At 36.9% G+C, this 17794-nt stretch overlaps 1 long non-coding RNA gene across 1 annotated transcript; it reads left to right on the top strand.

The window, feature by feature from the left end:
• Positions 1-297: 297 nt before the first annotated feature.
• On the top strand, positions 298-2155 carry LOC139487106 (uncharacterized). Its single transcript, XR_011655749.1, has 3 exons — positions 298-403; positions 1102-1214; positions 2090-2155. It is a non-coding gene; the product is annotated as an uncharacterized lncRNA (long non-coding RNA).
• The last annotated feature ends 15639 nt before the right edge of the window (positions 2156-17794 follow it).

Genomic DNA, 17794 nt, shown 5'->3' with positions numbered 1-17794 from the left:
GAATTTTGATAAAAAAGCGAGGAAAGTTACTTTAGAATATGTATGAAAACTTTTAAATTTGCAGTAATTTTTGGACCAAGTAATGGCCTTTTCCTGATTATTTATCAATCAAATTCATTTAAAAAAAAGATGTGTCAATGAACTCGTGTTCAAGTTAAAGCAGTTTGAATGATAGAAATCAGTCGAAAAACGCATCTTTTACCGATATGTCACAGTTTGACAACGCATATATTTTTTTCTTTTTTAATCTACTGATTTTCGATGAAGCTCATTTACATGTAATTCTTTGCAGCACAATTTCGAGCTGTATGGACTGGTGCAAATGATATAGACAACGATGGAATCTTTACATTTGACATAGAAAATGGTCCACTTTCATTTAATGATCTCCCATTTGGAGCGGGTAAATTTTATGATAATTTAGCAAAAGTATATATTCAGCATACGTTGATAAGACAACAAACAAACAACACAAAAGAAGCGTTATCTAGAGGACAGTACATGGTGTCCAACAATATATGTGTATAAAAAGGTGGAAACAAAAACGTAAAAGATTAATATTGTTCAGTACTTGTCCATTTGGTCTATAACAAGATAAAAAATGAAAAAGAGTAGTTGACCTACCGAATTAGACTGAACTACAGATTTGTACTTACAATTACAACCCGACATGTACCACTAGTTGAGCAGAATATTCTTACCCTTCCAGAGTACCTGATATCACCGCTTGTTTTGATATGTTATATTTCGTATACTTTTGTTTTCTTTTGGTAGAATTCTGTTCTTTTCTATGGCATTGTGAATAGATATAAGAAGATAGATATATTAAAGTGTCAATGAAACAACTCTCCAGCCAAATCACATCATAGGTCAAATAACTGTCTTCAACACGGAGCATTTGCTCACTCCAAACAATAAGTAATACAGTTTGTTTTCGACTAATGGATTTAAAAAACAATCGTTTTGTATATTTTTTTAATTTTTTTTGTTTTTTCTAATGCAATCAAAATTAACTCTTAAAATGGTATCAATGAATTGGAATTATCCGTTTTGCGTTATTTAATACGAAATACGAAATAAATGTTCGGTTAATCATTTCAGAATCGGGTACCACAAATAACGTCTGTGTTCTCATTACGAACTCCGGAACTTCATGGCTTTGGGTGAAATTTTCCTGTACCAGTGTTAATCGCTACATATGCGAGTACAAACTTGTAAGTAAACACCTTCGTTTGACCTTTAATTGGAAATAATATGTTGCCTTCACAATATTAATATATAATCACAACATCACCATGTATCATGAAAACTTCAGTTGAACGTTAAATAATTTCTGTCATGAACTTTTGACGAAAAAAATTTCAACTTTTATGTGAATCTTTTGTGACTGACTCACTGTCCTTTTTTATATATACACTCTCTGTTTTACATAATATTCCCTATTTAGTATACATATTTATGATATAAATGAATAAAGGCTTTTAAAAAAGTGTTTAACAATCGTCTTAACTCCTAAAATGCAAATAAAGGAACAATATCATAGGCCTTTCCGCATTATCACAAAAAAAATTCAATCATTTTTTCTTGACTATCCCTGCATAGTATTTGAAATTTATTTGACAATTATAGAGCACGCAAAATAAACATTTGAAAATCACGATGCAAGTAAAAATAAATAAGCAGTACACGTTAAACGAGGCACATGTCTAGCACAACTGAACGTCAAATAAAAAATACAAACACGTTGAACATCAAATAAAAAACGTTGCACGCAAATAACCCATTTCTACCCTCTTTTAAATACACCAAAAGAGAACCGAAAATCTCCAAATACAGCATATCTTCACACTTTTTTTTCTGAAATTACAATACAAGAATGTCTGAATTTAGTGCGTAGGGTAGATATATATAAGTAAACTTTACCAATTGATACTTTTTTAGATTCATTACTTAGCTATTTCCTGCTTACAGAACAAACGCATCATTTGATACATGATAGCGAAGTTAAAAATTTTCATCAAACTTTGTTGAATCATTAGATATAAGTTATTTTTATGTGTCTGTTGATTTATATTATTGTGTTTTTCAGAGAGTCTGTCCGTAGAGAGGATGTATGCCATTGCTGTACTTGATGTAATAAAATTGTAAAAGATGATTTTTCTTTTTCTTTGAAAAACAACATAGAACGAATATATCAATGTTGCACCAAACACGGTTTGACAAACTCCCCCCCCCCCTCTTTCCCCCCCCCAAAAAAAAATTGAAGAAAGCCCAAACAAACAATACAAAAAGAATCAAGTTAGAAAGTGATTAGTTTCTTTTCAATCATGGCAATTGATTTGTGAGGTCATGTCATGTAGATATGTGTGGTTCGTTAGTTCGTCGAATTCAGCTTGATATTTAACACCTTGACTAAAATTCATTTGGCTCTTTTAATTTTTAAAACATTTTGACAAAATATTACCTTCAAAAAGTTGAGGAGCATCGAGGACCCACAATTCCAAAACGTTATGCCAGATAAGGCTAAGGTTATATATGTAATATATGCCACAAAACCAGGTTCAAACCACCAATGTATTGTCTTAAAATGTCCTGTATCAAGGCAGCAACATTGCCAATGTTATGTTATAGTTCATATCTGTACATGTATGTGTTTCATTTTAATGTTGTGTTTCTGTTGTGTCGTAGTTCTCTTATATTTGACGCGTTTCCCTCATCTTTAGTTTGTTACTCGGATTTGTTTTGTCTCTATCGATTTATGAATATCGAATATCAGAATACTACTGTTGCCTTTATTTATCACCACAGTTAAAAGAGGGACGAAAGATACCAAAGGGACAGTCAAACTCGTAAATCTAAAACAAACTGACAACGCCATGGCTAAAAATGAAAAAGACAAACAGAAAAACAGAAAAACAATAGTACACATGACACAACATAGAAAACTAAAGAATAAACAACACGAACCCCACCAAAAACTAGGGGTGAACTCAGGTGCTCCGGAAGGGTAAGCAGATCCTGCTCCACATGCGGCACCCGTCGTGTTGCTTATGTGATTACAAATCCGGTAAATAGTCTAATTCGGTAGGTCAAATTCATGAAAGGGAAGGGGATTGTAGTTACGACGTTAGGAACATATCCGATATCATTTGTAAAAGGGTTAAAATATGTGTACAATCATTTGTCTGTCTGTCTTTTTTTTCTTTTTGGACCATGGCGTTGTTAGTTTATTTTCGATCTATGAGTTTGATTGTCCTTCTGGTATCTTTTGCCCCTCTTCTAAACGCCATACACTACGTACCCTTTATGAAAATGTAGAGAAAACTTCTAGATAAGGGAACAAGGCATTGCAATGACATCTGGGTGCATCATATTTCAACAGTCATGCCAAAGTCATGAACGCGATTGCAGAGTGCATAATGACCAAGGCAACTCAACAGTCATACGACCAAAAGAAACACAAAAGCAAGAAGAAAAATAACTCAGAGAGTAAAGTTTATCAAAATGAATGCTTCTTGTCTAAAAATAACAATGAAATGTAACTGTTTCTTGTTTAGGGGTTTCCCAAATTTTCCCCCCAAAAAGCACTTGGCTTTCAACAAATGTAAACAAAGCATTCAATTTTGATCATTGATTGCAGGTTTAATTATTTTAATTTGGATATAGATGATCAATTAAATGACCAGTTTATAATTGTTTTGATTTTTTTCTGGATTCAAACTAATGTGAAAGTTCAAGTTAAAATATAAAATAATCTTCGATATCAAAATAACAGACAATCTGAAATAAATTGATGATATTCTGGGACCAGAACATAGTGTTTCAAACAAATGCTGTGTATTCTCTGTTACAACTAATCAACTGCGTTTGCTATTAATCAACATATTTTTTCATTGATTTGAATATAATTTGTTTAACTGTATTTCTAATACAAGTTTTATGCACAGAAGTTTATAATCGATCAACCTATCAGTTATTATATAATAATTATATATTATTATAAATTAACAATGTCAAACATACGATTTTAAAAAGTAAATCCTTACTGCAAAAGGTTTACTTTTATTTCTAACGGTCAAATGTCTGGAGCTTTTTCAGGGTAAACCGCTGTTTTGTATGACAGTCATATAAAATTGCATTGCAATGATGTGTGACCAAAACAAACAAACAAAATAGGTAAAACGTCAAAAATACAGCTGTCAACATTGTTTTATAATCTGAATCATTATTAAAACAATCAAAAATGTAACAAAAAAGCTAAAGAAAGAATAAAGAACAAGCACAGTAACTATACACCTGGAAAACAGTATTGCAACACCAAATTGAAATTCAAATTATAAAAACACTTTTTATTTTTTTGTGATATAATTTGGTAAAATAGAATAAGTTAAACATTAGTTAAGTATCACCTGAGTTTATCAATGAATATCGACTCGATAAGTTCTTATTTGCACATGCAGCTATTGTACCCGTAAACAGCAAAACATGTGTTTTAATCCTCATTGTTCTCACCACTTTAAATAACCAAGTTTTTGAAGTTATGTGATTGACACCTTGTAATGGGTCCTCGACAACTCTTAACTGCAGCAAGATGGCAGATTATCAGCATGAGCGAAACAGGGATGTCGCTCTAACAACTGCATGTATTGTTGGTCATCACCATTCCACTATAAGTCGTTTTGAAAATTAAAATCAGGCAATAAACGATGTTAAAGACCTTCCGAGATAAAGAAGACCCCCTATACCATTTGCTAGGGAAAATTAGGTACAATGAAGGTTGGTCAGAAGGAAACCCATTGCATACAATACAATCCTAAAAAGAGAGTGGTGGGTATACAGGAGCCTTTTAACAAAAACTGTTTGAGATCGACTAATCGCTACTGGTTATCGCGCGATAAGACCATTTTGGATACCTTTGCTTACGAACAGACACACAGTTTTCCGTATCAAATGTAGTGCAGAGCTCGCCAAAGTTGAAAATTAGATCCATTGTTCCTATAGAATTTGGTTCATCTTTCTTGGCCCGATCGTAGCCCGGATTTGAACCATATCGAGCATATATGGGACACTATTGGGCAAAAAGTGCGCGAAAAGACACCACAGTTCAAAAACATCATGAAATAAACAATGCTCTTCATCAGAATTGGTTGCAGCTACCTTAGAAACAAAAAAGTCGATTCATGGCAGGAATAAGAAGACGTTATGATACGGTTATCCGTTTGAATGGAGGCTGCGCACAAAGTACTTAATCTTTGGCGTATAACGATCACTCATGATGTGAACAGTCATCGGAAGATTACTTTTGAAATGTCTGACATTGTAATGTTCGACTACAGTAATAGTTGTAAAATGCATTTTTTTGTACAAAAAACACCTCATTTTGTTATCAAAATTGTGGTTATATAAATATTTTTTTTTTAAACATTTTTTGTTCGTTTAAATGCCAATGTTATCATAAACTATGTTTCAATAATATTATACAAATATTTTACTATATTTCATCCAAAAAAAGAGGTTGATTTTTCAAGTTTTAAAAAATCAAGGTGTTGCAATACTTTTTTCCATGTGTATATATTACAAACAAGAATACAACAAATTATCATAGCATAATAACACAATGAAGGGATGCATAAGAACAGAGCCACGTCATCTTTTACAAGGAAACATATAGACAAAGCACATACCCAAAAACAAATGACAAGAATACAAAAACGGACCATAGAATAATAACACTGGCGGGATCTATAAGTACAGAACTGTCACGGAATAGAAGGTCCTTCATAATACAAGTTCCAAAAGGAAAAATTATTCTAGAATATTATTTCCACATGAATAAATATTACAGTATATGTTCCTAACGGAATAAATGGTATAAAATAATTGTTCCAACATGAATAGATATTATAACAATGTTTATAACAAAGTTTCCATTGGAACTTATGTTCGGTGGAACACATATATATGTTGCCAGAACCACGTCTCTTCTTACAAAGAAACATAAAGACAAAGAACATACGAAAAAAATAATAACAAGAATACAGAAATTGGACCAGAAACACAATGACGGGATGTATAAGTATAGAGCAACGTCACATGTAAAAAGAAACAGAAACAAAAGAGGCATTTAAACAAAGCATTGTCAAAAATGAAAGACAAGCATACACAAAATCATACCACAGAACAATAGCACAATGACGGGATGTATAAGTACAGAGCCAGGTCCGAATCATTTTGATAAAATAAAAAAAAAATGTGATAATAATATTTCAGAATAGGCACTGTTTAAAATTTCTAGTGAAAACATTTTTGATATGTTAACTTAATATAGTTCAACTTTCTATGTAAGTATTTGAAATCAACTCATAGACATCATTTGGTCATGTGACCGTAACGTCATCAACGTTTGTCATGATTTACTTCTTAAAATGAAATTTATAATTTATAAAATTTATTTAAATCATATTGATAAATTAAAAACAAAATTCGATGAATAAACATGACTAAAAAGACATAGTAGATACCACTTGAACAGGTAAAAGCCATTTTAATTCTGACGTCATAACTCTCATTGAAATGTAGTTTCTCTTGAACAAAATGAAAGATGCCCTTGAGAAATTGAACAATCGATTCATATAACCACATGTAATGTAGAGCTACTGCTAAGCTGGCTTTAACTTAAAAGCATGTGAAATTTGTTTAAAAAAAGAGGTATTTCTTAGTTGAATTTTCATATTATGTTATATTAGTAATCTATATTTATCTTCAATATGTAGGCTTAATATTAGAAAAAAAAGTTTAGCAAAATCAGCCTTTGACTGTGGATTCCCTCTCAGAGAAATAACTGGCCTAATATTATATTTCATGAAATAGCTTATAAAGTGTCTTTTATCACAAAACATTACTTGAGATCGAACCATTTTTAAAACAATTTGAAGTATACTATTGATATGTTTTGTGTTGTGTATTTTAAACCAGTATGCCTTCATCAAGTATAAAAAACAGAGCACTCACTTTGACAATTTCAATGATTTAGAAAACTAAGAAATAGTATTCTCATCTACAATCATGCGCAAAAGAAGAAATTGATAATATATATTTAATTGTTCAATCCTGACATGTCGACAGACAAAACATCAGCAAGGCTGAAATTCTTGTAGTTTATATCAAATATACATTTTGACTCCTTTAATTTCTAAACTGACTATGACAAATTTGTATTCTAATTATGATCCCTCCATACATTATTAACCTTTTATATTGGATAACACTCCTGCAGGCACAGAGTTCAAAACAAAAATGGATTAGCTATACTGGTATCAATCACATTTATACTACTTATTTGTCAATATCAATTGTTTAAGTATATACAAATGATAAAAGGACGTTATATTTTCTTTCAATTGTTTCAAATTTTATCATACTTATTCCTTTTGTAGCTTACCATAAGTAATCAATTTGTCTTGACATTGAATGCCATGATGTAACAGATACTTACATGAACACCCTCTGGTCTCTGGTAGGTTATCACATTGAAAACCGAAATGTAACATATACTAACATGAACACCATCTGGTCTCTTGAAGGTTGACACATTGACGGCCGTCATGTAACAGGTACTTACATGAACACCATCAGGTCTCTGGTAGGTTGTCACGTTGAAGACCGTAATGTCACAGATACTTACGTGAACATCATCTGGTCTCTGGTAGGTTGACACATTGACGGCCGTCATGTAACAGATACTTACATAAACACCATCTGGGCTCTGGTAGGTTGTCACATTGAAGACCGTAATGTAACAGATACTATATGAACACCATCTGGTCTCTGGTAGTTGTCAAATTGAAGGCCGTGATGTAACATACACTTACATTAACACCATCTGGTCTCTGGTAGGTTGTCACATTATAGACAGTATTGTAACAGATACTTACATGAACAACCTCTGGTCTCTGGTAGGTTGTCACATTGAAGGCCGTGATGTAACATACACTTACATAAACACCATCTGGTCTCTGGTAGGTTGTCAAATTGAAGACCGAAATGAAGCATATACTAACATGAACACCATCTGGTCTCTGGTAGGTTGTCACGTTGATGACCGTCATGTAACAGGTACTTACATGAACACCATCAGGTCTCTGGTAGGGTGTCACGTTGAAGACCGTAATGTAACAGTAACTTACGTGAACACCATCTGGTATCTGGTAGGTTGTCACATTGAAGGCCGTCATGTAACAGTTACTTACATGAACACCATCTGGTCTCTGGTAGGTTGTCCAATTGAAGGTCGTAATGTAACAGATACTAACATGAACACCATCTGGTCTCTGGTAGGTTGTCACGTTGATGACCGTCATGTAACAGGTACTTACATGAACACCATCAGGTCTCTGGTAGGGTGTCACGTTGATGACCGTCATGTAACAGGTACTTACATGAACACCATCAGGTCTCTGTTAGGGTGTCACGTTGAAGACCGTAATGTAACAGTAACTTACGTGAACACCATCTGGTCTCTGGTAGGTTGTCACATTGAAGGCCGTCATGTAACAGTTACTTCCATGAACACCATCTGATCTCTGGTAGGTTGTCCAATTGAAGGTCGTAATGTAACAGATACTTACATGAACACCATCTGGTTTCTGGTAGGTTGTCACAATGATGACCGTAATATAACAGATACTTACATGAACACCATCTGGGCTCTTGTAGGTTGTCACATTAAAGACGACCGTAATGTAACAGATACTTACATAAACACCCTCTGGTTTCTGGTAGGTTGTCACAATGATGACCGTAATATAACAGATACTTACATGAACACCATCTGGTCTCTGGTAGGTTGTTTCATTGAATACCGAAATGTAACAGATACTTACATGAACACCATCTGGTCTCTGGTAGGTTGTCACGTTGAAGACCGTAATGTAACATATACTTACGTGAACACCATCTGGTCTCTGGTAGGTTGTCAAATTGACGGCCGTCATGTAACAGATACTGATATGAACACGATCTGGTCCCTGGTAGGTTGTCACATTGAAGGTCGTGATGTAACATACACTTACATGAACACCCTCTGGTCTCTGGTAGGTTGTCACATTGACGGCCGTAAAGTAACAGATACTTACATGAACACCATCTAGGCTCTGGTAGGTTGTCACATTGAAGACCGAAATGTAACAGATACTTACATGAACACCCTCTGGTGTCTGATAGGTTGTCACATTGATGAACGTAATTTAACAGATACTTACATGAACACCATCTGGGCTCTGGTAGGTTGTCAAATTGAAGACCGAAATGAAGCATATACTAACATGAACACCATCTGGTCTCTGGTAGGTTGTCACGTTGATGACCGTCATGTAACAGGTACTTACATGAACACCATCAGGTCTCTGGTAGGGTGTCACGTTGAAGACCGTAATGTAACAGTAACTTACGTGAACACCATCTGGTCTCTGGTAGGTTGTCACATTGAAGGCCGTCATGTAACAGTTACTTACATGAACACCATCTGGTCTCTGGTAGGTTGTCCCATTTAAGGTCGTAATGTAACAGAAACTTACATGAACACCATCTGTGCTCTTGTAAGTTGTCACATTGAAGACGACCGTAATGTAAAAGATACTTACATAAACACTCTCTGGTTTCTGGTAGATTGTCACAATGATGACCGTAATATAACAGATACTCACATGAACACCATCTGGTCTCTGGTAGGTTGTTTCATTGAATACCGAAATGTAACAGATACTTACATGAACACCATCCGGTCTCTGGTAGGTTGTCACGTTGAAGACCGTAATGTAACAGATACTTACGTGAACACCATCTAGGCTATGGTAGGTTGTCACATTGAAGACCGTAATGTAAAAGATACTTACATGAACACCCTCTGGTGTCTGATAGGTTCTCACATTGATGACCGTTATTTAACAGATACTTACATGAACACCATCTGGTCTCTGGTAGGTTGTTACATTGAAGACCGAAATGTAAAAGATACATACAGGAACACAATCTGGTCTCTGGTAGGTTGTCACATTATAGACAGTAATGTAACAGATACTTACATGAAAAACTCTGGTCTCTGGTGAGTTGTCACATTGAAGGCCGTGATGTAACATACACTTACATGAACACCATCTGGTCTCTGGTAGGTTGTCACATTGACGACCGTCAAGTAACAGGTACTTACATGAAAACCATCTAGGCTCTAGTAGGTTGTCACATTGAAAACCGTAATGAAAAAGATGCTTACATGAACACCCCCTTGTGTCTGATAGGTTCTCACATTGATGACCGTAATTTAACAGATACTTACATGAACACCATTTGGTCTCTGGTAGGTTGTTACATTGAAGACCTCAATGTAACAGATACTTACAAGAACACCATCTGGTCTCTGGTAGGTTGTCACATTATAGACAGTAATATAACAGATACTTACATGAAAAACTATGGTCTCTGGTGAGTTGTCACATTGAAGGCCGTGATGTAACATACACTTACATGAACACCATCTGGTCTCTGGTAGATTGTCAAATTGAAGACTGAAATGTAACATATACTTACATGAACACCATCTGGTCTCTGGTAGGTTGTCACGTTGAAAACCGTAATGTAACGGATATTTACGTGAACACCATCTGGTCTCTGGTAGGTTGTCACATTAACGGCCGTCATGTAACAGATACTTACATGAACACCATCTGGTCTCTGGTAGGATGTCACATTGAAGGTCGTGATGTAACATACACTTACATGAACACCATCTGGTCTCTGGTAGGTTAGCACATTGACGGCCGTAATGTAACAGATACTTACATAAACACCATCTGGGCTCTGGTAGGTTGTCACATTGAAGACCGTAATGTAACAGATACTTACATGAACACCCTCTGGTTTCTGGAAGATTGTCACATTGATGACCGTAATGAAACAGATACTTACATGAACACGATCTGGTCTCTGGTAGGTTGTTAAATTGAAGACTAAAATGAAACAGATACTTACATGAACACCATCTTGTCTCTGGTAGTTGTCACATTGAAGGCCGTGATGTAACACACACTTACATGAACACCAACTGGTCTCTGGTAGGTTTTCACATTATAGACAGTAATGTAACAGATACTTACATGAACACCCTCTGGTCTCTAGAAAGTTGTCATATTAAAGGCCGTGATGTAACATACACTTACATGAACACCATCTGGTCTCTGGTAGGTTGTCACATTGAAGAACGTAATGTTACAGATACTTACATGAACACCATCTGGTCTCTGGTAAGTTGTTTCATTGAAGACCGAAATGTAACAGATACTTACATCAACACCATCTGGTCTCTGGTAGTTGTCACATTGAAGGCCGTGATGTAACATACACTTACATGAACACCATCTGGTCTCTGGTAGGTTGTCACATTGAAGACCGAAATGTAACAGATACTTACTCGAACACCATCTGGGCTCTGGTAGGTTGTCACATTATAGACAGTAATGCAACAGATACTTACGTGAACACCATTTGGTCTCTGGTAGGTTGTCACATTGACGGCCGTCATGTAACAGATACTTACATGAACACAATCTGGTCTCTGGTAGGTTGTCCCATTGAAGGTCGTGATGTAACATACACTTACATGAACACCATCTGGTCTCTGGAATGTTATCACATTGACGGCCGTAATGTAACAGATACTTACATGAACACCATCTGGGCTCTGGTAGGTTGTCACTTTGAAGACCGTAATGTAAAAGATATTGACATGAAAACTCTCTGGTTTCTGGAAGGTTGTCACATTGATGACCGTATTGAAACAGATACTTACATGAACACCATCTGGTCTCTGGTAGATTGTTACATTGAAGACCGAAATGTCACAGATACTTACATGAACACCATCTTGTCATTGGTAGTTGTCACATTGAAGGCCGTGGTGTAACTTACACTTACATGAACACCATCTGGTCTCTGGTAGATTGTCACATTATAGACAGTAATGTAACAGATACTTGCATGAACACCCTCTGGTCTCTGGAAGGTTGTCACATTGACGGCCGTAATGTAACATACACTTACATGAACACCATCAGGTGTCTGGTGGGTTGTCACATTATAGACAGTAATGTAACAGATACTTACATGAACACCCTCTGGTCTCTGGAAGGTTGTCACATTGACGGCCGTAATGTAACATACACTTATATGAACACCATCAGATATCTGGTGGGTTGTCACATTGAAGGTCGTAATGTAACAGATACGTACGTGAACACCATCTGGTCTCTAGAAGTTTTCACATTGAAGGCCGTGATGTAACATACACTTACATGAACACCATCTGGTCTCTGGTAGGTTATAACATTGAAGACCGAAATGTAACAGATACTAACATGAACACCATCTGGGCTGTGGTAGGTTGTCACATTGACGGCCGTAATGTAACATACACTTATATGAACACCATCAGGTCTCTGGTGGGTTGTCACATTGAAGGCCGTAATGTAACAGATACGTACGTGAACACCATCTGGTCTCTAGTAGTTTTCACATTGAAGGCCGTGATGTAACATACACTTACATGAACACCATCTGGTCTCTGGTAGGTTATAACATTGAAGACCGAAATGTAACAGATACTTACATAAATACCATCTTGTCATTGGTAGTTGTCACATTGAAGGCCGTGGTGTAACTTACACTTACATGAACACCATCTGGTCTCTGGTAGATTGTCACATTATAGACAGTAATGTAACAGATACTTGCATGAACATAATCTGGTCTCTGGTAGTTTTCACATTGACGGCCGTAATGTAACATACACTTACATGAACACCATCAGGTCTTTAGTAGTTTTCACATTGACGGCCGTAATGTAACAGATACTTACATGAACACCATCTGGGCTGTGGTAGGTTGTCACATGAAAGACCGTAATGTAACAGATTATTACATGAACACAATCTGGTCTCTGGTAGTTGTCACATTGAAGGCCGTAATGTAACAGATACTTACATGACCACCATCTGGGCTCTGGTAGGTTGTCACATGGAAGACCGTAATGTAACAGATACTTACATGAACACCCTCTGGTTTCTGGTATGTTGTTACATTGAACACCGAAATGTCACAGATACTTACATGAACAACCTCTGGTATCTGGTAGGTTGTAACATTGAAGACCGTGATGTAACATACACTTACATGAACACCATCTGGTCTCTGGTAGGTTGTCAAATTGAAGATCGAAATGAAACATATACTTACATGAACACCATCTGGTCTCTGGTAGGTTGTCACATTGACGACCGTCATGTAACAGGTACTTACATGAACACCATCAGGTCTCTGGTAGGTTGTCACGTTGAAGACAGTAATGTAACAGATACTAACATGAACACCATCTGGGCTCTGGTAGGTTGTCACATAAAAGACCGTAATGTAACAGATTATTACATGAACACCCTCTGGTTTCTGGTAGGTTGTTACATTGAAGACCGAAATGTATCAGATACTTACATGAACACCATCTGGTCTCTGGTAGGTTGTCACATTATAGACAGTAATGTAACAGATACTTACATGAACACCCTCTGGTCTCTGGAAGGTTGTCACATTGAAGGCCGTGATGTGACATATACTTACATGAACACCATCTGGGCTCTGGTAGGTTGTCACATGGAAGACCGTAATGTAACAGATACTTACATGAACACCCTCTGGTTTCTGGTAGGTTGTCATATTGAAGACCGAAATGTAACAGATACTTACATGAACACCATCTGGGCTCTGGTAGGTTGTCACATGGAAGACCGTAATGTAACAGATACTTACATGAACACCCTCTGGTTTCTGGTAGGTTGTTACATTGAAGACCGAAATGTAACATATACTTACATGAACACCATCTGGGCTCTGGTAGGTTGTCACATGGAAGACCGTAATGTAACAGATACTTACATGAACACCCTCTGGTTTCTGGTAGGTTGTTACCTTGAAGTCCGAAATGTATCAGATTCTTACATGAACACAATCTGGTCTCTGGTAGTTGTCACATTGAAGGCCGTAATGTAACATACACTAACGTTAACACCATCTGGTCTCTGGTAGGTTGTCACATTATAGACAGTCATGTCACAGATACTTACATGAACAACCTCTGGTCTCTGGTAGGTTTTAACATTGAAGACCGTGATGTAACATACACTTACATGAACACCATCTGGTCTCTGGTAGGTTGTCAAATTGAAGATCGAAATGAAACATATACTTACATGAACACCATCTGGTCTCTGGTAGGTTGTCACATTGACGACCGTCATGTAACAGGTACTTACATGAACACCATCAGGTCTCTGGTAGGTTGTCACGTTTAATTAGTTATCAAAAGTACCAGGATTATAATTTAATACGCCAGACGCGCGTTTCGTCTACATAAGACTCATCAGTGACGCTCAGATCAAAATAGTTAAAAAGCCAAATAAATACGAAGTTGAAGAGCATTGAGGATCCAAAATTCCAAAAAATTGTGCCAAATACGGCTAAGGTAATCTACTCCTGGGGTAAGAAAATCCTTAGTTTTTCGAAAAATTCAAAGTTTTGAAAACAGAAAATTTATAAAAATGACCATATAATTGATATTCATGTCAACACCGAAGTGCTGACTACTGGGCTGGTGATACCCTCGGGGACGAAACGTCCACCAGCAGTGGCATCGACCCAGTGGTGTAAATAGTTATCAAAAGTACCAGGATTATAATTTAATACGCCAGACACGCGTTTCGTCTACATAAGACTCATCAGTGACGCTCAGATCAAAATAGTTAAAAAGCCAAATAAATACGAAGTTGAAGAGCATTGAGGATCCAAAATTCCAAAAAATTGTGCCAAATACGGCTAAGGTAATCTACTCCTGGGGTAGGAAAATCCTTAGTTTTTCGAAAAATTCAAAGTTTTGAAAACAGAAAATTTATAAAAATGACCATATAATTGATATTCATGTCAACACCGAAGTGCTGACTACTGGGCTGGTGATACCCTCGGGGACGAAACGTCCACCAGCAGTGGCATCGACCCAGTGGTGTAAATAGTTATCAAAAGTACCAGGATTATAATTTAATACGCCAGACGCGCGTTTCGTCTACATAAGACTCAACAGTGACGCTTAGATCAAAATAGTTAAAAAGCCAAATAAATACGAAGTTGAAGAGCATTGAAAAAGACAGTAATGTAACAGATACTTACATGAACACCATCTGATTTCTGGAAGGTTGTCACATTGATGACCGTAATAAAACAGATACTTACATGAACACCATCTAGTATCTGGTAGGTTGTTACATTGAAGACCGAAATGTAACAGATACTTACATGAACACCATATTGTCATTGGTAGTTGTCACATTGAAGGCCGTGATGTAACATACACTTACATGAACACCATCTGGTCTCTGGTAGGTTGTCACATTATAGACAGTAATGTAACAGATACTTACATGAACACCCTCTGGTCTCTGGAAGGTTGTCACATTGACGGCCGTGATGTAAAATACACTTACATGAACACCCTCTGGTTTCTGGTAGGTTGTTACATTGAAGACCGAAATGTAACATATACTTACATGAACACCATCTGGTCTCTGGTAGGTTGTCACATTGACGACCGTCATGTTACAGGTTCTTACATAAACACCATCAGGTCTCTGGTAGGTTGTCACGTTGAAGACCGTAATGTAACAGATACTTACGTGAACACCATCTGGTCTTTGTTAGGTTGTCACATTGAAGGTCTTGATGTAACATACACTTACATGAACACCATCTGGTCTCTGGTAGGTTGTCACATTGAAGATCGAAATGTAACAGACACTTAAATGAACACCATCTGGCCTCTGGTAGGTTGTCACATTATAGACAGTAATGTAACAGATACTTACATGAACAACCTCTGGTCTCTGGTAGGTTGTAACATTGAAGGCCGTGATGTAACATACACTTACATGAACACCATCTGGTCTCTGGTAGGTTATCATATTGACGGCCGTAATGTAACAGATACTTACATGAACACCATCTGGGCTCTGGTAGGTTGTCACCTTGAAAACCGTAATGTTAAAGATGCTTACATGAACACCCTCTGGTTTCTGGAAGGTTGTCACATTGATGACCGTAATGAAACAGATACTTACATGAACACCCTCTGGTTTCTGGAAGGTTGTCACATTGATGACCGTAAAGAAACAGATACTTACATGAACACCATCTGGTCTCTGGTATGTTGTTACATTGAAGACCGAAATGTAACAGAAACTTACATGAACACCATCTGGTTTCTGGTAGGATGACACATTGACGGCTGTAATGTAACAGATACTTACATAAACACCATCTGGGCTCTGGTAGGTTGTCACATTGAACACCGTAATTTAACAGATACTAACATGAACACCCTCTGGTTTCTGGAAGGTTGTCACATTGATGACCGTAAAGAAACAGATACTTACATGAACACCATCTTGTTTCTGGTAGTTGTCACATTGAAGGCCGTGATGTAACATACACTTACATGAACACCGTCTGGTCTCTGGTAGGTTGTCACATTATAGAAAGTAATGTAACATATACTTACATGAAAACCCTCTGGTCTCTGGAAGGTTGTCGCATTAAAGGCCGTGATGTAACATACACTTACATGAACACCATCTGGTCTCTGGTGGGTTGTCACATTGAAGGCCGTAATGTAACAGATACTTACATGAACACCATCTGGTCTCTGGTAGGTTGTCACGTTGAAGACCGTAATGTAACAGATACTTATGTGAACACCATCTGGTCTCTGGTAGGTTGTCACATTGAAGGTCGTGATGGAACATACACTTAAATGAACACAATCTGGTCCCTGGTAAGTTGTTACATTGTAGACCGTAATGTACCAGATACTTACATAAACACCATCTGGTCTCTGGTAGGTTGTCACATTGAAGAACGTAATGTTACAGATACTTACATGAACACCATCTGGTCTTTGGTAAGTTGTTACATTGAAGACCGAAATGTAAAAGATACTTACATGAACACCATCTGGTCTCTGGTAGTTGTCACATTGCAGGCTGTGAGGTAACATACACTTACATGAACACCATCTGGTCTCTGGTAGGTTGTCACATTGAAGACCGAAATGTAACAGATACTTACATGAACACCATCTGGGCTCTGGTAGGTTGTCACATGGAAGACCGTAATGTAACAGATACTTACATGAACACCCTCTGGTTTCTGGTATGTTGTTACATTGAACACCGAAATGTAACAGATACTTACATAAACACCATCTGGTCTCTGGTAGTTGTCACATTGAAGGCCGTGATGTAACATACACTTTCATTAACACCATCTGGTCTCTTGTAGGTTGTCACATTATAGACAGTAATGTAACAGAGACTTACATGAACAACCTCTGTTCTCTGGTAGGTTGTAACATTGAAGGCCGTGATGAAACATACACTTACATGAACACCATCTGGTCTCTAGTAGGTTGTCACATTGAAGACCTAAATGTAACATATACTTACATGAACACCATCTGGTCTCTGGTAGGTTGTCACATTGACGACCTTCATGTAACAGGTACTTACATGAACACCATCCGGTCTCTGGTAGGTTGTCACATTGAACACCGTAATTTAACAGATACTTACATGAACACCCTCTGGTTTCTGGAAGGTTGTCACATTGATGACCGTAAAGAAACAGATACTTACATGAACACCATCTGGTT

This window comes from Mytilus edulis, chromosome 8, assembly GCF_963676685.1.
Source record: "Mytilus edulis chromosome 8, xbMytEdul2.2, whole genome shotgun sequence".
Taxonomy (NCBI): domain Eukaryota; kingdom Metazoa; phylum Mollusca; class Bivalvia; order Mytilida; family Mytilidae; genus Mytilus; species Mytilus edulis.
The sequence above is the reverse complement of the archived record's forward strand: the minus strand, read 5'-3'. Positions and strand labels throughout refer to the sequence as shown.